The sequence below is a fragment of the Nerophis lumbriciformis genome, linkage group LG19, assembly GCF_033978685.3.
Source record: "Nerophis lumbriciformis linkage group LG19, RoL_Nlum_v2.1, whole genome shotgun sequence".
Lineage (NCBI taxonomy): Eukaryota > Metazoa > Chordata > Actinopteri > Syngnathiformes > Syngnathidae > Nerophis > Nerophis lumbriciformis.
This window is the reverse complement of record NC_084566.2, coordinates 18,923,568-18,948,899: the sequence shown is the minus strand read 5'-3', so window position 1 is coordinate 18,948,899 and position 25,332 is coordinate 18,923,568. Positions and strand designations below refer to the sequence as shown.

Here is a 25,332-nt window from a genome sequence, read left to right as displayed (position 1 = left end):
TTCCAATGGACAATGTTGATTTGAGATACAATGGTTATGAGTCAAGAGCTCCGTCAGAAAACCAATTAAGTTCATAAATTGAGGTACTACTGGAATGAAACTGCTGTGTCTCACCAGATACGTGCATTACTTTCCCGCTCTGAATGAGGTCTGCGTCACAATGAAGCAGGAGAAGATGACTCATTTAAAAAATATCATAGCGCTATAGCGACTCTGAAACAAAAGAACAATAGAAACTGAAAATCTGACTTTAATAAATGACTGAACTAAAAAAATATGCAGTTGGGGAGCCGATGTGTTTACTTTGTGAGGAAATAAATGCTGTTTTGAAGGAATAAAACCTGCTGAGGCATTTTCATTGGAGACGAAACATCACAAATTTGGCGCATCATCGCCCCTGATTATTGACAGGTGGGACAGTTATGGATTTTTACATCTGAACCTGTGCAAGCCTCTGGATCTTAATGGCTCACTGCAGTAAACATAATATGGGTCTGTAAAGTTAAAAATACTATATATATATATATATACAAAACAAATGTTATTTTTCGACTGGTATTCTCACAGTGTCTGCTAGACAAAAATGATGGCTCTTGGACAAATGTTGCTATGCGGACCCTTGGTCTAGTGCAGGGGTCGGCAACCTTTACCACTCAAAGAGCCATTTTGACCCGTTTCTCAAATTCAAGAAAACAATGGGAGCCACAAAACTCTTTTGAAATTTAAAATGAAATAACACTGCATACACAGTTTTTTTTTGTTGCTTTGTGCTATGTATAAACCAGACACGCGGCCCGAGAGATGTTATTTTGCGAGTTTTATATGAATGGCGCTTGACAGCGTCATACTTGCCAACCCTCCCGATTTTTCCGGGCAACTATTCTATCGGATGTCTGCTGATTTTCACCCAAACAACAATATTAAGTGCGTGCCGTGATGGCACTGTCTTTAGCGCCCTCTACAGCCTGTATAAACAGCGTGCCATCCCAGTTACATGTTGAATGAGGCTCTTGCAGACACACATAAGTGACTGCAATGCATACTTAGTCAACAGCCATACAGGTTACACTGAGGGTGGCCGTATAAAACAACTTTAACACTGTTACTAATATGCGCCACAATGTGAACCCACATCAAAAAAGAATGACAAACACATTTCTGGAGAACATCCGCACCGTAACACAACATAAACACAACAGAACAAATACCCAGAATCCCATACATCCCTAACTCTTCCGGGCTACATAATACACCCTCGCTACCACCAAACCCCGCCCCCCCAACCCTGCCCCCCACACATCAACCCCCCCTCCGTGCGTCGGTTGAGGTGGGTGGGGTTTGGTGGTAGCGGCTCAAAAAAGGTTGAAAAACACTGATGTAGACCACAAGGAAGTGTTTTCCATTTAGAAAAAAACCACAATAATATGACCCCTTTAATTCGCATTTTTGTATGAAAAAAACCCTGACGAGACCCGCCCATCAGCAGTGCGCCTTATAATCTGGTGCGCCCTATGGTCCGGAAAATACGGTACTTACATTACTTAAATTTACGTGCTGGAAACTTGCCACATTATTATAATAATGCTGCTCATGATTTTTAGTCAAAATGTCTCGTTTTTAGTGTGCCATGGCAGGGTATTGTTTAATAATAATGCTAAAATAAGGTATTCTTCCATTTCTGGGTCGTTGCAAGGTGTCTCTTCAAAGATTGCTTCTGACAAAGTTGTGTGGCAGCCTCCTTTGGTACACAAAAGGTACGAACGTTGTCTGGCGGTTTCCTGCTCGCAGGTTTCCTGTCTTTCGGCGGCGGCACCGTAATCAGGAGTGACACAGGCGCACACCCACTATAATCCTCCGTGATTAGAACCCTGACATCCACAGCTTCCGATGCTGTCACTCTCTGCTCAGGCAGCTCAAGGTGGGGATGTTGCAGTCTGTACAAGGCTGCGCTAACGCAGCGAGGTGCTATTGTTCTTTTGACGCTAAGCCGACGGCGAAGGGAGAAGCAGGGCGGAATGGTGTCTGTGTCGCGAGACAAGTGCACAGTGCACTCAAAGGCAGCGTTGTCATGTTTACAAATAAAATCCAGGATCCTGACGGCCGGCATGCAGACGTTAAATGACAAAGTGGGGATACAGTGGTACCTCAACTTCACAGTGTTTGAGATAAAGTGTCTCTAGGCTAATTGTTAAACATGAAGTTGCAAGCAAACATTTTAGTTACAAGCATTCCCGCCATTAGTCGATATAGCAAATGTCACAGTGAACCCTGTGAGATCCATCCAAAACATCTGGTCTTACTCGTTAGCATTAGCTAATAGCTAGAGATGGACATAAGTTTGCTTTTTAACTATTCGAAGGATGGATGTGAGTGTGAAGGACAGTGCTGAGAAGAAGTGAAGGATATTGATTGAATACAAAAGAAATAATAAAAAAACATGACAGAGCGTGTCACTAACGTGGCAAACCATTTCGAGTGTTTCACTGCTCGCGTCAAGACGACGGCGGTTGTTGTGATTTTAAAATGCAGACGAATGAGGTGGCAGCGTGCAGTAATAAGGAGATTTATTGATTAAACAAACTGAACAAAAAGCGAGAGCAACAGGGAAGTGCTCTGAACGGACAGACTATGAGGGAAACTAAACAAAATGCTGGAACACAGCAAAAACACTTTCTAGCAATGTGGAGCAGACGGCGTCCACAGAGTACGTGCGTACTAGAGCTCAGCATCGAAAGAATCCTCAACAGACACCAGTGAATCGTGAATAATGTCCCGACAAACCAATGGTGTCGCAAGCTCCACTTAAATCGTGCTAATTACAAACAGAAAATAGTACTCGAAGGCAGGTGAAAATCTGTTGCAGGAAAGGGAAAAACAGGAAGTGAAAAACCACAAAAAAAGAGCGCAAGGCAGGAACTAAAACTACACCCGGAAAATCACCAAGAAACTCAAAATAAGGCACGGTGTGCTGTGACAAGCCGTGACAGCTAGTTTGCACTATCGGGTTGTCCCGATACCAATATTGTGGTACCAGTGCCGGTACCAAATTGTATTTCGATACTTTTCAAAATAAAGGGAACCATAAAAAAAATTCATTATTGGTTTTATTATTTTACACATTAAATGCAAATTTCTTATTGCAATCAAAGAAGAATTTTGGCACTAAATAAAATAGTAAAGATTCTAGACAACTACTCTTTTAGTAGTAAGTAAACAAAGGCTCCTAATTTGGCGGCTGAAGTATGCAGTAACATATTATGTCGATTCCCATTGTATTATTTAGTCAACATTATGATGGACAAGCTGTAGAAAATTGATTATTAATCTACAGTGACGTGCAGTCACTAGAGGCAGGTGAGGCCCCGCCTCACCTGCCATCATGGAAAGAAAAAAAATGTAAAAAGAAAAAAAATGTATTAAATTGTTATATGTATCCAGTGATTATACTATAAAGTTATTTTCCATTTAACTTCACCAGTTTTAGATTGTTTTTATTTAAAATCGCTGAATTTTCACATTTGTCATTCAAATACTGAGAAGAGACGGTGCGGTGAACAGCAGCCAGTTGAGGCACGTCACTCAGTGCCTCAACATGGATTGCTGACTCGACTAACTGCTGGCCTGCTGTGCAGTGAGACCGTATTGCTATATGAATTATATTATACATTTCCATAGTTTAGTTAGCTGAGGTATATAATGTACAGTGTATTTTGTCAACAACTGTATGTGTGTAACGTATTTCTTGTGCTGAGCGATCATAAAACGGCTGCAAAAGACGCACTGGCTGAGGCTCGCAGTAATCCTACCTCCTGCACCCCCGCCGTAAAATGCACCCCCTGACGGGAGTGTTATATCAACTAAAGCCCACACTTAAACTTTCCACATGCAAGATTGAATCTATTTAAAAAAGTTATTTCATAAGAAGCCAAAAAGTGCAAAAACAATAATGTTTGTGTTGGAGGAGTTGTGAATGACTGCAGGGCCACAACATTAGGTACACCTGCAGTCTGTACAACCATACTAAAGCAGAATGAGTCCAACGCCAGTCAAGGATGTTAAGATAATATTTAGACAGCAGACATGTATCTATTCAAATATGGATGAGCTGCTGATTGTATGTTTGATGGAGAATCAGCTGGAAGGTGATACTGAAGAAGTCCACAATCCAAGGTTGCTGTTGTACACTATTAAATTAAATGTATGAAACTACTGTATTAATCATGACTATTTTCATCAATATTGATTGATAGCATGATTGTACATTATGTAAGGTAAAACAGTGTTGTTCAGGTGTGATTTGTAATTAAATAGTCTAACAAAAAGGCTAAATAAATTATAATAATTCCATATATTTAAAGACAAATGTGTGTTATGCTTTTTATCTGCGCCAATTGGACGCTCCCTGCCAGACCTAATCATACATTTGCTTGTTTGTAGTGTAAAACATGTATACTACTGTAAATAACAAAATAAAAATAACTGTTATTTAGTATAACAATAGAACTTGTTTAAAAATTACATTTCCGCATTCCGTGGATTCATATGCATGTGCAGATGCAGGGGGGTACATGCATTCCAATGGGGAGCACATCTCGCCAGAATGTCTCCAAACTCTATTTATCACAATGTTTAGCTGTTAGTCATGCAAGTGTGACTCCAAGGAGACAAGCAGAGCAGCATGTTGTGCAAACATCCAAGGGCATTAGAATGAGTGGAACAATGTGGGACACATACTGTACTGTATTAGTAAGTAATAACTTTCTGACATTGACAAAAAACCCACAAATAATGTAAAAAACCCACGGCTTTAAAGACTTTAAATAACAAAATTTAATTATTTGGCTCCATGTAAAGCAACGGAGGAGACACTATGCAACATTTGTATTAACAGTTATGCCTTTATAAAGATAAGAAGAGTTAATTATGATAGAAAGGTATTAATTAAACTACCAAAGTTTCTGGACCATAGGGCGCACCGGGTTATAAGGCGCACTGCCGATGAATGGCCTATTTTCGATCTTTTTTCATTTATCAGGCGCACCGGACTACAGGGCGCAATTGCAATTTCTGCCCCACAGCACACTGGATTCCAGTCAATTGAAATAGCACAACACTGGATATTGTTCAGATAAGTTAAATTTAAAGGGGAACATTATCACCAGACCTATGTAAGCGTCAATATATACCTTGATGTTGCAGAAAAAAGACCATATATTTTTTTAACCGATTTCCGAACTCTAAATGGGTGAATTTTGGCGAATTAAACGCCTTTCTAATATTCGCTCTCGGAGCGATGACGTCACAACGTGACGTCACATCGGGAAGCAATCCGCCATTTTCTCAAACACCGAGTCAAATCAGCTCTGTTATTTTCCGTTTTTTCGACTGTTTTCCGTACCTTGGAGACATCATGCCTCGTCGGTGTGTTGTCGGAGGGTGTAACAACACGAACAGGGACGGATTCAAGTTGCGAAAGTGGCAAGAAATTGGACGTTTGTTCCGCACACTTTACCGACGAAAGCTATGCTACGACAGAGATGGCAAGAATGTGTGGATATCCTGCGACACTCAAAGCAGATGCATTTCCAACGATAAAGTCAGAGAAATCTGCCGCCAGACCCCCATTGAATCTGCCGGAGTGTGTGAGCAATTCAGGGACAAAGGACCTCGGCAGCACGGCAAGCAATGGCGGCAGTTTGTTCCCGCAGACGAGCGAGCTAAACCCCCTGGATGTCTTGGCTCACACCATCCCTTATGCCACCGAAGATGATCAAGAGAAGAATATCGACCTTAGCTTCCCTGGCCTGCTGACATCAACTCCAAAACTGGACAGATCAGCTTTCAGGAAAAGAGCGCGGATGAGGGTTTGTCTACAGAATATATTAATTGATGAAAATTGGGCTGTCTGCACTCTCAAAGTGCATGTTGTTGCCAAATGTATTTCATATGCTGTAAACCTAGTTCATAGTTGTTAGTTTCCTTTAATCCCAAACAAACACATACCAATCATTGGTTAGAAGGCGATTGCCGAATTCGTCCTCGCTTTCTCCCGTGTCGCTGGCTGTCGTGTCGTTTTCGTCGGTTTCGCTTGCATACGGTTCAAACCGATATGGCTCAATAGCTTCAGTTTCTTCTTCAATTTCGTTTTTGCTACCTGCCTCCACACTACAACCATCCGTTTCAATACATGCGTAATCTGTTGAATCGCTTAAGCCGCTGAAATCCGAGTCTGAATCCGAGCTAATGTCGCTATAGCTTGCTGTTCTATGCGCCATGTTTGTTTGAGTTGGCATCACTATGTGACGTCACAGGAAAATGGACGGGTGTATATAACGATGGTTAAAATCAGGCACTTTGAAGCTTTTTTTAGGGATATTGCGCGATGGGTAAAATTTTGAAAAAACTTCGAAAAATTAAATAAGCCACTGGGAACTGATTTTTAATGGTTTTAACCCTTCTGAAATTGTGATAATGTTCCCCTTTAAGAACTTGCACACAAAGCAACACTGGAGGTGACTATGACGTGCGCATTTTCCGCGCATGCGTACTCGGTCGCGTTGCGCCGACGGACGGAGGGGGTTAGGGGGTCTTAAACGACTATTGGATAAGTTTAGGTGGGATTTACCATGGATAGGAAGGGGCCTAACTAAGTCTTGATATTAATCTTTGTGATTAACACATGCTTTCATACTATTTGACAAAGTGTATCCTGATATACTGCAAATAGGTTAGGAAAAAAATACTAAATACAATTAAAATAAAGAGTAAGATTATTAATTCAGTGAAATTATTTGAGAGGGCCCCATTCCCCTCTGTAATGGACAAGTTGGGCCCTGAAGTCAAGAAGGTTAAGAACCCCTGCCTTAGAGGGATGTCAAAGAGGGTGATTGCCATTTATACACAAATCCAGAGAGATTGAAGGATTTAATTGCTTACTCTTTAGAGCAGGGGTCCCCAAACTTCCAAAATCTGGCCCGTGGGATGTCCCAAATTAAAAAAAAAAATCAAAAAAAATCTGTCCTTTCTAATCCATTTTTTACCGCTTGTTACTCTCAGTGTCTCCTAGCCGCTCAGGCAAATCATTTTGCTTAAAATGCGTTTTCCCATTGATAACGTGACATCTCGGAATATATATATATATATATATATATATATATATATATATATATATATATATATATATATATATATATACAGTATATACAGCCCGGCCCCCAGCCAAAATCTTTTTAACCCAATGCGGCTCCCGAGTCAAAAAGTTTGGGGACCCCTGCTTTAGAGTTTTTATGGCATTTCCTTTAGACGTCTGAGGAAACATTCTTACTAATCTAAATCTTAGGTTCTGCAAATTTAAGACACTTTTTATAAATACCGGTATAGTAAATACATCAAGCTCTAGTACATGCTTTCCCATCTTAAGCCAATACACAATGATAATCATCTCCAGATTTATTCATCCAGGCAAAGTGCTTTGCATGTGTGTGTGTGTGTGTGTGTCGAAGAGAGTGTTTACACCAAGTAACAGTGAGGTGACAGTTGATATTGTTCCTATTAAAAAGGGACTGATGGCGATGAATCCACACGAGGAAATTATCCCAAGTTGAGCACTAATTGTCTGATTAGATGTGCCTCAGTTTGATAAATGCACAACCTAAGCCGCCGCACATAAAGCAGACATTAAACGCTTTAGACCATTAAATTGCACATTGCCAAAAGGAAAGTGTAAATTTGTGTGTGTGCGCGTATGTGTGTGTGTGTGTAGTACCTTTTGTGCAAGTATTTTGTTGTCTGGTTGCCAGTCCTCAGCTGCGCACCTGTTCAGGAGAAAAGATCATTTCAGGCCTCTTGATTAATTTCATGTGTAGCAGTTAATTAGTGTGAAGGTATTCAGCACTATTCTTTTTCTTTTTTTGCACAGTCTTTGCAAGTAGAGCAAGTCACGTGCGTGCATACAAAACAACATGGCAGGCAAAACAGGGTAACAGGTGCGTATATGTACAGGAAAAAATACAAATAAAATTTGCTTTCCGCATCTTGTCTGCTGTTTTTGTTGTTGTTTCAGCAGCACACTAATAGAGACACAGGACCAAGCCCTGTGTGCTCTGGAGGGACTCGCTCACACCCTCAGAGAGATAAAACGACTGGCTTTGCAGGCTGGATTGTTTTCAGTCAGTCCCAGACAAATTGCACATTTGCTGGAAAGTGTGTCCTTTTCAAATGGCATTTCAACAAAGAGATGGAAGTTTGTTGACTTATTCAACAAAAGACGCGCTCGTTGGGCACACAGAGCGAGAGTAAGTCATCTGTTTGTTCTACTCATGATGGAAATCCCTCTGATGCTAATGAGCCGAGCGTTTTGGAGTGGCGGTGTATGCTCGTGTAAATTAATTGCTCACAGGTTTCTCGCATCACATCCTCATTCAAAGAAACTTCGTTGATTAATCAGTATAACCTGAGGCTGCAAGTTCGTCATCTTCCCATTTGGACAATACAAGACAGATTCAACGAAATTAAGTAAATTTCTCCCATGAGCCTGTTAATAACAACTCAAAAACTGTGGATTGACAGTTTGGGGGGTAACCCATACTTGGGGTGGGGGGGGGGGGGGGGGGGGGGGTCTTAAGAGGGGAGGAGTATATTTACAGCTAGAATTCACCAAGTCAAGTATTTCATATATATATATATATATATATATACGTATATATATATATATGTATATATATATATATATATATGCCTCACAATCAAACACTTTTATGTTAAAATACTGAACAGATGTTTACCTTATCCCAATGAAAATCTGTTTGTGTTACATTAGTTTTGGATGATACCACATTATTTTTATGTTAAAATACTGAACAGATGTTTACCTTATCCCAATGAACATCTGTTCAGTATTTTAACATAAACGTGTTTGATTGTGAGGCATTAAAAGCCACACAATGCAACGGGTCCATCAGACCCACAAACGCTGGCTGAGTTACAACAATATGAACGTTGCATGCAAATTTCTGTGCCAGTTTCTGCATCCCACAGAGATTCTTCTTTCGTGTTTCTGCACCTGCGGTTCCCACACAAGGTTGTAACATTGTTTGTCAACACTGTCTGCTCTCATTTTCTCGCACATTTGACCCTCTGATGTTCTGTGTACCTACACTCTGTCCTCCTCCTCTCTAGGCCTGCTGTGTGTGTGTGTGTGTGTGTGTGTGTGTGTGTGTGTGTGTGTGTGTGTGTGTTTACTGTCCTTAAAAATGGCCAACTCGCATAACTTACTACTATGCGTGTGTATGGTCAAATCTACCTAGCAACAGCGGTCGGTCCTCACAACTACAAAAGTGAAATTTTTTTTTTTGCTTTGTGTGTTTTGCATTCTGAAGTGAGGTTGCAACTCTCTACTCCCATCTAGTGCTTGATATATTTTTTTCATCATTCTAGCTATAGTGGAAAGGGGGGCCCTCACAACCTACTGACCAAATGTGGGTCCACACAAAGTAGGCAAGACATGTATGCGCATGTGTGTGTGTGTGTGTGTGTGTGTGTGTGTGTGTGTGTGTGTGTGTTTGTGTGTGTGTGTGTGTGGTACACAGAACATCAATCTCCACACTTCTATTAGCCCCGGGTCCAGTGGACCCATACATCGTATATGTAATAGAAATGTGTAGGGGGGGTGTATGGTGTGTGGTCATTAAATATGTATTCTGATATATGTTCTTCACAGAAAATGAGCCAAAGTCAGTGAGTCTCAGTTTGAAAAATTAATTAATTGTATCATTTTTCTTTTAATAAAAATCGAAAACGGGTCCCACAGACCCGAACACCACACAAGGGTTAAGGTGGGCATACTGTTCACATTGTGCTAATGTGGTCCAATATGGACTATATTAGCAGTAATAATGATTCATTACCAATTATACACCTCCCTGCTCCCTGTTTGAGTAGTGTAATTTATGTTTGTGTTATTAGATTTAACCTTTTTCTCCAAAAGTCCTAATGGAGTCGTGTGAAGTTACTGAACTTTTTTGACAGTCCTGTTCCACATTGTTTACATCTTTGAACCAATGAAATTTGAACCGTTACAAATCAAAATTTGCAAGATTGTGACATAATGCACATGAGGTCACTGTCACCTTGACTTTGGGTGACAAACGGAAATCTAATCTGGTCACCCTCAGACATACTTGCCAACCTTGAGACCTCCGATTTCGGGAGGTGGGGGAAGGGGGGTGGGCGTGGTCGTGGGTGGGGCGTAGTTGGGGCGGGGGCGTGGTTAAGAGGGGAGGAGTATATTTACAGCTAGAATTCACCAAGTCAAGTATTTCATATATATATATATATATATATATATATATATATATATATATATATATATATATATATATATATATCTAAGAAATACTTGACTTTCAGTGAATTCTAGCTATATATATATATGTTTATTTTATTTTATATATATATATATATATATATATTTATATATATATATATATATATATATATATATATATATATATAAGAAATACTTGACTTTCAGTGAATTCTAGCTATATATATATATATTTATTTTATTATATATACATATATATGTATATATAAATAAAATAAATACTTGAATTTCAGTGTTAATTTATTTACACATATACACACACATAACACTAATCTACTCATTGTTGAGTTAAGGGTTGAATTGTCCATCCTTGTTCGATTCTCTGTCACTATTTTTCTAACCATGCTGAACACCCTCTCTGATGATGCATTGATGTGTGGCACGCACAAAAGTGCTTTCATCAAATGCATTAGAGTCTGTAATCTTCCATCTGTCCCTAGCATGGCCCAAAACCGGTCAATCTTTGCTTCCTGAGGAAGATCTTCAGTGCCAAGCACTTGGTAGTCCACTACTTCTTCCCCGAGGCTATCCAGGTCCAATCGCAGCTGCGGCTTGGAACTTACAAGCTGTTATGAGAGTAGCGTATGTGTGTGTGTGGCCCTTTAATAGGTGAGCATGTGAGGTGAGTGACGTCAGTGAGTGTGTGGGCGAGAGAAGAGAGGGAGCGGTAGCGTGAGTGCAGGCAGGGACTAGTTTGTTTTGTTTTGGATTGGCTGTGTGCAAGCAATCAATAAAGCAAGATTTGCAACTAATCGCCGGACTCAGGCAGGAAAGGTGCAACAAAGCGTATTTCTTCATCTTACTCGTCGTCGCCATGGCTGTATCTTCCTCGTTCTTCTGCTTCGTCTCCTTGTTGTGTGCGCAGTTTTGCACTGCACTCTCTAAAAGCCGTATATGTTATTGATGTTATAGATGGCAGTATTGTCCTGTTTAAGAGTGTCGCAACATTGCTGTTTACGGCAGACAAACTGCTTTACGGTAGACAAAAACTTGACTGCTGTTGTTGTGTGTTGTTACCGCGCTGGGAGGACGTTAATGAAACAATAAACCCACATAAGAAACTAAGAACTCGCCCTCATCATTCTACAGTTATAATGTGTTTGGGCAGGCACGCTGTTTATATTGTGCATGGAGCTGGAGGGGGGCGTGGCCTCCAGCTCCGCCTGAATTTCGGGAGATTTTCGGGAGAAAATTTGTCCCGGGAGGTTTTTTTCGGGAGAGGCGCTGAATTTCGGGAGTCTCCCGGAAAATCCGGGAGGGTTGGCAAGTATGCCCTCAGACGTTTGAATTTGATGTTTGCAGCATCATTGGCAAAAGTCAAGGTACATAACTAATAATGTCATAAACACTGCACCCTCCTAAAAAAATAAAACAAACAAACAAAACAATATGTATGAGTATATCCTCCACTTGGTAACCACAACACATTTCTCTGTCCCAAAGCTGCTGGACACAGTATATATATCATAGTGGCTTATTGAATTGGAAGAGTATGAAATATCTGGGATGATAGATTGCTAGTATTTAGTCGGGTTGGCGTACAGCCACTGGTGAACTGTGAATTCCGAGCGGTAAGTGAATTGAGGGAGAGACACATATAAAGTGTTTTTCTCTAGCATCCGTCAACGTTATCGTTCACATTTTAATGTTATTATCATCGGTATTGGTATACAATAAAAGGCATTGTTGCTTTGAAGGTTGCCTAAGGTATAATAATATACAGTAAAACCTCAGTTTTGTTGTGTTTGCTAAAATGTTGTGCCAGTATTTGTATACCGCCTCGGTTATCCTACGGCCAAACATTGCACGTAACAAACGAATACACTGCAAAATAAGCCACCATACGGGCCAAAGAAAGTTGGGAGTGCCAGCGCTGTGTTAAAAAAGAGGAGAAACATTATTCAATTCAAGAAAAAATCTCATAGTAAAGTACTAGTTTGCATTTCCTCCCCTTCTTCTTTCTAGGCTTATTGTGGTCCATGGCAACAAGTTCAGTTCAGTTCAGTTCATTTTCAGTTCATTTCGAACATGCATACGATACAATGTAATGCATCACATATTTCCAGTTGTTTCATTACAGCACGTCCGAAAAGGAGTAGGAAGAAGCTGAGCTTATTTAATCCTACCCCTTTTCATACCATAGCAATTTTATACCATCTCCTTGTTCTCTGTAACAGAACAGTTTTATAAATAAATAAATAAATACATAAATAATATACCATAGTAAGTAAACAAATATTAAATACATAAATGATCTTTATCTAAAAAAAAAAAAAAAGGGTTGTAGATGTTCATCATAATTATTGTTCTGTGTACTTTGTGAGAGTCTTCAATAAAGGTATAAGTGATTTAAAATGTTTATTTATACATTTAAATTGTCATGTAGTTCATATTTTTTGTGCGTGTAAAACTACAATTATTATTATTATTATTATTATTTCAACTTTAATGAATCGTGAATGACTTCTCTCCATAATGTCAATTAACTAAAAAAAAAAAAAAGAGCCAAATATTTTGACACAAATGCAATTTTATCATCAAAATGCAGGGCAGGATTTTTTTAAATGTATTTTTTATAAAAAAATGTTTGTTTTACTTTAGGTCGATTTGAAATACAAATTTGAGTGGACTACATTTTAAAAACAATAACGCTGGCTGCACCAGATATTTCTGTGTGTCACCAATCAAAAGGCAATGACTGCTAATCCATGAAAACAATGTAATACAATTATCAAACTGGGCTGGGACGAAAATAATTAATTAATTGATCAATAAAAACGAACATCGATAAATTGCCACATTCGTATGTGTTTGTTTAGTTTGTCTCTTGCTTTCTTACAGGGTGCGAGAGAGTTCACTCTTTGCATCACTCAACACCTAATTGCGTTTATTTAATAGAAGAGTTAAATGAAAGGAGCAAATCCTCTTGTCAGTCATCGACAATCTTTGTCTCGGTGGGTGGAGGCAGGACCACTAACTTACGCACACAGGGGGTATGGACAGAGCTTTGCGAGTCGCTACTCGCTAGTGAGAGAAGCACCGCAAAATTAAAACAATTAGGAGGAACAATAATTGTTGCAAAGCCAAATTGACTCAATTGAATGAGTAAAATGAGCAACACGAACGAACGAGCCAGTATGCCAACTTAGTTGAAAAGTGATAGCAATAAAAAACAATTAAACAAACCATCCGACCCAAATTTTTCTAATTGGGGAAAAATTGCACTTCAAGATGTTCAATGTATATTGAGAAATTGAGAGTCCATTTTTTTGTCGCTACATCTGTAAGTGCAAGTTAAAACTACTATGCAAAGCGAAAGCCATTTATCAACAACACCCAAAAATGCCGCCGGCTTCACTGGATCTAAGATCATCTAAGATGGACTGATGCAAAGTGGAACAAGGAGGAAAAGAACCATCCGAATTGTTATAGGCGCAAAGTTCAAAAGCCAGCATCTGTGATGGTATGGGGGTGTATTAGTGCCCAAGGCATGGGTAACTTACACATCTGTGAAGGCACCATTAATGCTGAAAAATACATACAGGTTTTGGAGCAACATATGTAGCCATCCAAGCAACGTTATCATGGACGCCCCTGCTTATTTCAGCAAGACAATGCCAAGCTTCATAGTAAAAGTACTAGGTAAAAGGGTACTAGACTGGCCTGCCTGTAGTCCAGACCTGTCTCCCATTGCAAATGTGTGGCGCATTATGAAGTATAAAATACCACAACAGACACACCGGACTGTTGAACAACTTAAGCTGTACATCAAGCAATAATGGGAAAGAATTCCACCTTCAAAAATTGGTCTCCTCAGTTCCCAAATGTTAACTGAGTGTTGTTAAAAGGAAAGGCCATGCAACACAGTGGTGAAAATGCCCCTGTGCCAACTTTTTTGCAATGTATTGCTGCCATTCAATTCTAAGTTAATTATTATTTAAAAAAAAAAAAAAAAGTTTCTCAGAGAAGTTTATTGCATTTGAAATGAATACTTGCATTATTATTATTATTATTATTATTATTATTATTATATATTATTATGATTACGTTAGAGCTTAATTTTGTCTTTAAATAATGCTTACAATAAAATTGTTTATTGGCAATAATTTGTTGTCCAGCAAAAGTCCTTATCAACTAAGGTTTTGAATTATTCTCATGACATGAGTGATGCATTGTGGGTTGCCTGTTGCAAGGCTATGCAGAGTGTTGCGTTTGAGGTCTTTGCTACGGTACAATTTTCTGTTGAATGTTTTTCTTCATTTTTTAATGTATTTTTTCTGAATGACACACAGGCTTGAGGGTCGCTTCTGGGCCGCGTGTGGCTCCTGGGCCACTAATTGAATTGGCCTGTTTTATTTGAACTCACCACATTGATCAACTCAACACTTTTGTAACAGTATTATCTAAAGTTGTGTGTTTTGAAAAGTGACATCTGTCAGCAAGTACTTCTTGGCACTGATGTATGCATTGACCTGATCACAGACTGTATAACAACCCGTGCCACCTTTCAGGTAATAATTTGCGACTAAGGTAAAGAAGCATGCGGGGTCAAAATAAATTGTGCGATTAATCTTTGTTAATGCATGAATAATGCAATAATTTGTTGATTAATTGCATGTGTTAACATGCTAAGTTTGACAGTCATCAGGAAAATCCCTTAGTAACAAGCACATGTAATTTGCACTGGATGGAGGCTGAGAAAAACCTGAATTGACCCTGACTGATACATTAATTGCATAAGAAGAATTGCCCCCACAAAAAACTAATTTATTACAAGCAGAACTATTTACAAGATAATTGCTTTGATACACGCAAAGGCAATCATTGCTTCTTTGACTGCATTAGTTGATAGTACACTTTCATTTACCAACATGCTTTTCAGATGTCACCACTGAATTTAGAAACAGGGCAATAAAAAATAATGACACATGGCTAGTTCTGGTGGAGCATTGATTTGATTTACACGAGCAACTGAAAAAGAAACAATCGTTGTCTTTGCACAGCAGGAAGTGTAAACGTTTTTATGTATTGTTTATTACGTGCACAAACAAGGTTTTAAGTAACATGCTAATTCTTTAGATCCGGGGTCCCCAAACTTCTTGACTCAGGGGCCATATTGGGTTAAAACAATTTGCCAGATAAAACACCAGATAATATGTCTTACCTTATACACACACCATAATAATACTCATATGTTGAAGCACAATACAGTCCATCAAGCGGTGCAGTTTTATAGCTTAACATAGTCGTACTAAAACCTTTTAAACGATTTCCGAGCGCTGTGTGTAATGTTCTATATTGTCAATTGTTTACTTGAGTCATATTGCAGTCTACACATAGCACCAGGCTGGATAATTCCTGTACGCATAGCAATTTTCTTAGAATAACACACAACTCACATAATGTGTTTTCTGTTGTGAATGTGTCCGGGGTAGATATGCATTCTACTGAGGTGGCAAATCATGATGCGTTCAGTCGATCGCAGCATCAAGCAAACAATCTGAAAATTCCCGTCGTATCAATTCCTAGATATGGTCGAAACTATTTAAAGTGCACTACGTATAATAAACGCAACATTATTAATATTTCTACTACGGATAATTTAAACAAAAACTCGTCAAAACAGCCCAATACTTATAATATGGGCTTTTTAAACATAAGATCATTGTCTCCCAAAACGTTATTAGTTAATGAGGTCATTAGAGACAACAATCTTAACGTCATTGGTCTTAGCGAAACCTGGCTCAAACCAGACGAATTTTTTGCGCTAAATGAGGCATCTCCTCCTAACTATACGAATGCGCATATTGCCCGTCCCCTTAAAAGGGGTGGGGGGGTCGCATTAATATACAATGAAAACTTTAACCTTACCCCTAACCTAAATAATAAATACAAATCGTTTGAGGTGCTTACTATGAGGTCTGTCGCACCGCTGCCTCTCGATATGGCTGTTATCTACCGCCCCCCAGGGCCCTACTCGGACTTTATTAATGAATTCTCAGAGTTCGTTGCTGATCTAGTGACGCACGCAGACAATATAATCATAATGGGGGACTTTAATATCCATATGAATACCCCATCGGACCCTCAGTGCGTGGCGCTCCAGACTATAATTGATAGCTGTGGTCTTACACAAATAATAAATGAACCTACGCATCGCAACGGCAATACGATAGATCTAGTGCTGGTCAGGGGTGTCACCACCTCCAAAGTTATGGTACTCCCGTATACTAAAGTAATGTCCGATCATTACCTTATAAAATTCGAAGTTCTGACTCATTGTCAACAAACTAATAATAATAATAACTGCTATAGCAGCCGCAACATTAATGCCGCCACAACGATGACTCTTGCTGACCTACTGCCTTCGGTAATGGCACCATTCCCAAATTATGTCGGCTCTATTGATAACCTCACTAACAACTTTGACAATGCCCTGCGCAAAACCATTGATAGTATAGCACCGCTAAAACAAAAAAGGGCCCCTAAAAGGCGCACCCCATGGTTTACAGAGGAAACCAGAGCTCATAAATTATCATGTAGAAAGTTGGAACGCAAATGGCGCGCGACCAAGCTTGAGGTTTTCCATCAAGCATGGAGTGATAGTTTAATATCGTATAAACGCATGCTTACCTTAGCTAAAGCTAAATATTACTCAAATCTCATCCGCCTCAACAAAAACGACCCTAAATTTTTGTTTAGTACAGTAGCATCGCTAACCCAACAAGGGACTCCTCCCAATAGCTCCACCCACTCGGCAGATGACTTTATGAATTTCTTTAATAAGAATATTGAACTCATTAGAAAGGAGATTAAAGACAACGCATCCCAGCTACAACTGGGTTCTATGAACACAGATACAACTGTATCTACGACGGATACTGCAATACAAAATAGTCTCTCTCTTTTTGATGAAATAACATTAGAGGAACTATTACAGCGTGTAAGTGGGATAAAACAAACAACATGTTTACTTGACCCACTTCCTGGGAAACTTATCAAGGAGCTTTTTGTATTATTAGGTCCATCAGTGCTAAATATTATAAACTTATCACTTTCCTCTGGCACTGTTCCCCTAGCATTCAAGAAAGCGGTTATTCATCCTCTGCTCAAAAGACCTAACCTTGATCCTGACCTCATGGTAAACTACCGACCGGTGTCCCACCTTCCCTTTATTTCGAAAATCCTCGAAAAAATTGTCGCACAGCAGCTAAATGAACACTTAGTGTCTAACAATCTCTGTGAACCTTTTCAATCCGGTTTCAGGGCAAATCACTCTACGGAGACAGCCCTCGCAAAAATGACTAATGATCTACTGCTAACGATGGATTCTGATGCGTCATCTATGTTGCTGCTTCTTGATCTTAGCGCTGCTTTCGATACCGTCGATCATAATATTTTATTAGAGCGTATCAAAACACGTATTGGTATGTCAGACTTAGCCTTGTCGTGGTTTAACTCTTATCTTACTGACAGGATGCAATGCGTCTCCCATAATAATGTGACCTCTGACTATGTTAAGGTAACGTGCGGAGTTCCTCAGGGTTCGGTTCTTGGCCCTGCACTCTTTAGTATTTACATGCTGCCGCTAGGCGACATCATACGCAAATACGGTGTTAGCTTTCATTGCTATGCTGATGACACCCAACTCTACATGCCCCTAAAGCTGACCAACACGCCGGATTGTAGTCAGCTGGAGGCGTGTCTTAATGAAATTAAACATTGGATGTCCGCTAACTTCTTGCAACTCAACGCCAAGAAAACGGAAATGCTGATTTTCGGTCCTGCTAAACACCGACATTTATTTAATAATACCACCTTAACATTTGACAACCAAACAATTACACAAGGCGAATCAGTAAAGAATCTGGGTATTATCTTCGACCCAACTCTCTCGTTTGAATCACACATTAAGAGTGTTACTAAAACGGCCTTCTTTCATCTCCGTAATATCGCTAAAATTCGTTCTATTTTATCCACTAGCGACGCTGAGATCATTATTCATGCGTTCGTTACGTCTCGTCTCGACTACTGTAACGTATTATTTTCGGGTCTCCCTATGTCTAGCATTAAAAAATTACAGTTGGTACAAAATGCGGCTGCTAGACTTTTGACAAGAACAAGAAAGTTTGATCATATTACGCCTATACTGGCTCACCTGCACTGGCTTCCTGTGCACTTAAGAAGTGACTTTAAGGTTTTACTACTTACGTATAAAATACTACACGGTCTAGCTCCGTCCTATCTTGTCGATTGTATTGTACCATATGTCCCGGCAAGAAATCTGCGTTCAAAGAACTCCGGCTTATTAGTGATTCCCAGAGCCCAAAAAAAGTCTGCGGGCTATAGAGCGTTTTCTATTCGGGCTCCAGTACTATGGAATGCCCTCCCGGTAACAATTAGAGATGCTACCTCAGTAGAAGCATTTAAGTCCCATCTTAAAACTCATTTGTATACTCTAGCCTTTAAATAGCCCCCCTGTTGGACCAGTTGATCTGCCGTTTCTTTTCTTTTCTCCTCTGCTCCCCTTTTCCTTGAGGGGGGGGGGCACAGGTCCGGTGGCCATGGATGAAGTGCTGGCTGTCCAGAGTCGGGACCCGGGGTGGACCGCTCGCCTGTGCATCGGCTGGGAACATCTCTACGCTGCTGACCCGTCTCCGCTCGGGATGGTGTCCTGCTGGCCCCACTATGGACTGGACTCTTACTATTATGTTGGATCCACTATGGACTGGACTCTCACAATATTATGTCAGACCCACTCGACATCCATTGCTTTCGGTCTCCCCTAGAGGGGGGGGGTTACCCACATATGCGGTCCTCTCCAAGGTTTCTCATAGTCATTCACATCGACGTCCCACTGGGGTGAGTTTTTCCTTGCCCGTATGTGGGCTTTGTACCGAGGATGTCGTTGTGGCTTGTGCAGCCCTTTGAGACACTTGTGATTTAGGGCTATATAAATAAAGATTGATTGATTGATTGATTGACACATATCTCTTATGTGTGACTGCCATCATATTGCAGTCTACACGTATCTTTTATGTGTGACTGCCATCTACTGGTCACACTTATCATTTCACCATGTACCAAATAAAATAGCTTTGAGGTCGGTAAGCACAACCAAAATTATTCCTTACATTAGGCAAACCGGTTGTGAGGTGCACTGTCGAGTTTTGAGAAAATGAAATTATTTTAAGTGTGCCTTGCAGTCCAAAAAACATGACACATACATATTCCTCGTGCACTAATTGACTGAAATAGCGGATCTGTATCAGGCCCACGGCCCGTAGTTTGGGGACCACTGCTTTAGATGCTCATTAAGATTAATTCATGACGTTTTGTTAGATGTTTTAAGCATTGGTTTTCAATAGGATATTAGGATGCATAAATTTTTTTTGCCATGGTCCGATTTATTTCACACAACGTTTAGTTTGCGCTGCTACTTTTAACTGGACCATGACACTGATGTGTTCTAAACTAGTCTTTCTAGAAACACTTGCATTCAGTCTGCCTCATTTTCAAAACATGTTTGTTAGTTTATTTGGTGGACAACTTTTTTTTTTTTTTGCTTCAGTATGAGAAGTCAGAAGAGGATTTTAGAAAAAACAGCAGTTCCTCTCACTTGTCATTTTCTGCAAATTTTAAAGGTGCAAGGGCTAAACGTCTTACAAACCCCGTTTCCATATGAGTTGGGAAATTGTGTTGGATGTAAATATAAACGGAATACAATGATTTGCAAATCATTTTCAACCCATATTCAGTTGAATATGCTACAAAGACAACACATTTGATGTTCAAACTGATAAATATATATTTTTTTGCAAATAATCATTAACTTTAGAATTTGATGCCAGCAACACGTGACAAAGAAGTTGGGAAAGGTGGCAATAAATACTGATAAAGTTGAGGAATGCTCATCAAACACTTATTTGGAACATCCCACAGGTGAACAGGCAAATTGGGAACAGGTGGGTGCCATGATTGGGTATAAAAGTAGATTCCATGAAATGCTCAGTCATTCACAAACAACGATGGGGCGAGGGTCACCACTTAGTCAACAAATGCGTGAGCAAATTGTTGAACAGTTTAAGAAAAAGCTTTCTCAACCAGCTATTACAAGGAATTTAGGGATTTCACCATCTACGGTCCGTAATATCATCAAAGGGTTCAGAGAATCTGGAGAAATCACTGCACGTAAGCAGCTAAGCCTGTGACCTTCGATCCCTCAGGCTGTACTGCATCAACAAGCGACATCAGTGTGTCAAGGATATCACCACATGGGCTCAGGAACACTTCAGAAACCCACTGTCAGTAACTACAGTTGGTCGCTACATCTGTAAGTGCAAGTTAAAACTCTCCTATGCAAGGCCAAAACCGTTTATCAACAACACCCAGAAACGCTGTCGGCTTCGCTGGGCCTGAGCTCATCTAAGATGAACTGATACAAAGTGGAAAAGTGTTCTGTGGTCTGATGAGTCCACATTTCAAATTGTTTTTGGAAACTGTGGACGTCGTGTCCTCCGGACCAAAGAGGAAAAGAACCATCCGGATTGTTATAGGCGCACAGTTGAAAAGCCAGCATCTGTGATGGTATGGGGATGTATTAATGCCCAAGACATGGGTAACATACACATCTGTGAAGGCGCCATTAATGCTGAAAGGTACATACAGGTTTTGGAGTAACATATGTTGCCATCCAAGCAACGTTACCATGGACGCCACTGCTTATTTCAGCAAGACAATGCCAAGCCACGTGTTACATCATTCATAGTAAAAGAGTGCGGGTACTAGATTGGCCTGCCTGTAGTCCAGACCTGTCCCCTATTGAAAATGTGTGGCGCATTATGAAGCCTAAAATACCACAACGGAGACCCCCGGACTGTTGAACAACTTAAGCTGTACATCAAGCAAGAATGGGAAAGAATTCCCCCTGAGAAGCATAAAAAATGTGTCTCCTCAGTTCCCAAACGTTAACTGAGTGTTGTTAAAAGGAAAGGCCATGTAACACAGTGGTGAACATGCCCTTTCCCAACTACTTTGGCATGTGTTGCAGCCATGAAATTCTAAGTTAATTATTATTTGCAAAAACAAAATAAAGTTTATGAGTTTGAACATCAAATATCTTGTCTTTGTAGTGCATTCAATTGGATATGGGTTGAAAAGGATTTGCAAATCATTGTATTCCGTTTATATTTACATCCAACACAATTTCCCAACTCATATGGAAACAGGGTTTGTATGAGGTTATGCAACAATGTCTATGTTTAATAGCTAACACATTCAGTAAACATATCATGTTTGACTGTTATTAGAGTAAAATTAGTTTTGTGACATAAGGAAATTAAATGCGCTCCAATATACCTACAAACGAGGCATAATGATGCAATATGTACATACAGCGAGCTTAAATATCATGTTAGCATCGGTTAGCTTGCAGTCATGGACTGACCAAATATGCCTGATAAGCACTCCAGCATATCAATAAAATCAACAAAGCCCACGCACGGTGTAAAACGTTTGGTGGACAAAATGAGACAAAGGAGTGGCTTAAAACACGTCTTTCTTTGGCAGCATTGGAGAAAGCTGTACATGTAAACAAACTACAATGAGTTCAAGGATCGCTGAAATTAGCAGGACAAAACGGTGCTTGCCAAATACTCTCATCAGTGAAGCATGTATAACATAAACAGTGGGATTTCTAACAATTAGGAAGGTTTGTGTCATGTTGGTTCTCCTACAGAAAGTATATTAAAACAAAAAATATATTTTTTCCATTTTCACACATTTCTGAAAGAGGTCCAGGGAGCCACTAGGGTCAGTCAATTCTTTTCGTAAGACTTTATCTCTGTAGGTATCCCAGTTATAGACACATCAATAATAAATATGATTTTGTTTGCATTCAGGCTAAACTGGTGTGCTTATTGGAAAAGAAACCCAAAGAGAGTTAGACTCAAATTCAATCTCTGACACAAATACTACAAAAAACACACTCACATACATGCAGGTGTGCCTTAATGGATCTTGCTTAAGGCTTTCACCTAGGATGTGTTTTACAAAATCTTGGAGGAACCAAGTTTTCAACGGGGCGGCGTCAGAGATAATGAAGCTCGACATTGATTTTCCACTGACTCTCACTAAGCTGGAACCATTATTAAATATTCACATTATTGTACGAGTATTGCTTACATCACTTTTTTCTTGGCTTGCCAATGAACAAAAGCCCATCCACAAACTAAAGCGATGCTTTGATAAGTGAAAAAATCTATTACCTCAGTTATTTAAGTCAGTGGAGCATCCTGCAAGTTGGGTTGATGCTAGTGGACCTTGTTATTGCTTTAAAAGGAGACGCCGTGAATACAAACTCGTACTCTCAGCCATAAAGCTGTTTATTTTGATTTTTTTTCATTTGATTTTTATTGACATCCAGCATCAGACATTCCTATCAATGACATCATATTCACATAAATCATATATCTATTGTCTGCCCTAAAAGTCAAAATATTTTTGTTTATATCCCACCCATACCACCCCTCCCTCCAAAAAAAAGGAAAGCTGTTAAAAGCTAGTACTTTTAAGTACTTAATTTAATGATATGATAGATAGACAGAAAAATGTACCATACCTTGCATAAATTGTATCAATAAAATACATTTCACATCAATTGTATTTCATTTGCAAGATTGATGTTGTATTTAATCAATAAAACTGGCATAAAGTATTCACGTATCAGGTTATCCTACAAACCCTGTTTCCATATGAGTTGGGAAATTGTGTTAGATGTAAATATAAACAGAATACAATGATTTGCAAATCCTTTTCAAACCATATTCAGTTGAATGCACTACAAAGACAAGATATTTGATGTTCAAACTCATAAACTTTTTTTTTTTTTTTGCAAATAATAATCAACTTAGAATTTCATGGCTGCAACACGTGCCAAAGTAGTTGGGAAAGGGCATGTTCACCACTGTGTTACATCACCTTTTCTTTTCTATTCGGGCTCCAGTACTATGGAATGCCCTCCCGGTAACAATTAGAGATGCTACCTCAGTAGAAGCATTTAAGTCCCATCTTAAAACTCATTTGTATACTCTAGCCTTTAAATAGCCCCCCTGTTAGACCAGTTGATCTGCCGTTTCTTTTCTTTTCTCCTCTGCTCCCCTTTTCCTTGGGGGGAGGGGGGGGGGGGGGGGGGGCGCAGGTCCGGTGGCCATGGATGAAGTGCTGGCTGTCCATAGTCGGGACCCGGGGTGGACCGCTCGCCTGTGCATCGGCTGGGAACATCTCTGCGCTGCTGACCCGTCTCCGCTCGGGATGGTGTCCTGCTGGCCCCACTATGGACTGGACTCTTACTATTATGTTGGATCCACTATGGACTGGACTCTCACAATATTATGTCAGACCCACTCGACATCCATTGCTTTCGGTCTCCCCTAGAGGGGGGGGGTTACCCACATATGCAGTCCTCTCCAAGGTTTCTCATAGTCATTCACATCGACGTCCCACTGGGGTGAGTTTTTCCTTGCCCGTATGTGGGCTTTGTACCGAGGATGTCGTTGTGGCTTGTGCAGCCCTTTGAGACACTTGTGATTTAGGGCTATATAAATAAAGATTGATTGAGAGATTGATTTTAACAACACTCAATAAACGATTGGGAACTGAGGAAACTAATTGTTGAAGCTTTGAAAGTGGAATTCTTTCCCATTCTTGTTTTATGTAGAACTTTAGTTGTTCAACAGTTCGGGGTCTCCGCTGTCGTATTTTACGCTTCATAATGCGCCACACATTTTCGATGGGAGACAGGTCTGGACTGCAGGCGGACCAGGAAAGTACCCGCACTCTTTTTTTACGAAGCCACGCTGTTGTAACACGTGCTGAATGTGGCTTGGCATTGTCTTGCCGAAATAAGCAGGGTCGTCCATGAAAAAGACGGTGCTTAGATGGCAACATATGTTGTTCCAAAACCTGTATGTACCTTTCAGCATTAATGGTGCCTTCACAGATGTGTAAGTTACCCATGCCTTGGGCACTAATGCACCACCATATCATCACAGATGCTGACTTTTGAACTTTGCGTCAATAACAGTCTGGATGGTTCGCTTCCTCTTTGGTCCGGATGACACGATGTCGAATATTTCCAAAAACAATTTGAAATGTTGACTTGTCAGACCACAGAACACTTTTCCACTTTGCATGAGTCCATCTTAGATGATCTCGAGCCCAGAGAAGCCGGCGGCGTTTCTGAATGTTGTTGATAAATGGCTTTTGCTTTGCATAGTAGAGCTTTAACTTGCACTTACAGATGTAGCGACAAACTGTATTTAGTGACAGTGGTTTTCTGAAGTTTTCCTGAGCCCATGTGGTGATATCCTTAACAGATTGATGTCGGTTTTTGATACAGAGCCGTCTGAGGGATCGAAGGTCACGGTCAGTCAATGATGGTTTCCGGCCATGCCGCTTACGTGCAGTGATTTCTCCAGATTGTCTGAACCTTTTGATGATATTATGGACCGTAGATGTTGAAATCCCTAAATTTCTTGCAATTTCACTTTGAGAAACGTTGTTCTTAAACTGTTTGACTATTTGCTCATGCAGTTGTGGACAAAGGGGTGTACCTCGCCCCATTCTGTCTTGTGAAAGACTGAGCATTTTTTGGGAAGCTGTTTTTATACCCAATCATGGCACCCACCTGTTCCCAATTAGCCTGCACACCTGTGGGATGTTCCAAATAAGTGTTTGATGAGCATTCCTCAACTTTATCAGTATTTATTGCCACCTTTCCCAACTTCTTTGTCACGTGTTGCTGGCATCAAATTCTAAAGTTAATGATTATTTGCAAAAAAAAAAAAATGTTTATCAGTTTGAACATCAAATATGTTGTCTTTGTAGCATATTCAACTGACTATGGGTTGAAAATGATTTGCAAATCATTGTATTCTGTTTATATTTAC

The 25,332-nt window shown here is 39.9% G+C and overlaps 1 protein-coding gene across 5 annotated transcripts in view; it reads right to left on the bottom strand.

Moving 5' to 3' along the window:
- tnr (tenascin R (restrictin, janusin)) overlaps window positions 1-25,332 on the bottom strand; it is a 419,906-nt gene that overhangs the window by 194,144 nt on the left and 200,430 nt on the right. For all 5 annotated transcript variants that reach the window (XM_061979400.2, XM_061979405.2, XM_061979402.2 and 2 more), the window contains one exon: window positions 7,766-7,814. The gene's annotated coding sequence lies outside the window, so the exon portion shown is untranslated. The remainder of the gene's footprint in view (window positions 1-7,765; window positions 7,815-25,332) is intronic.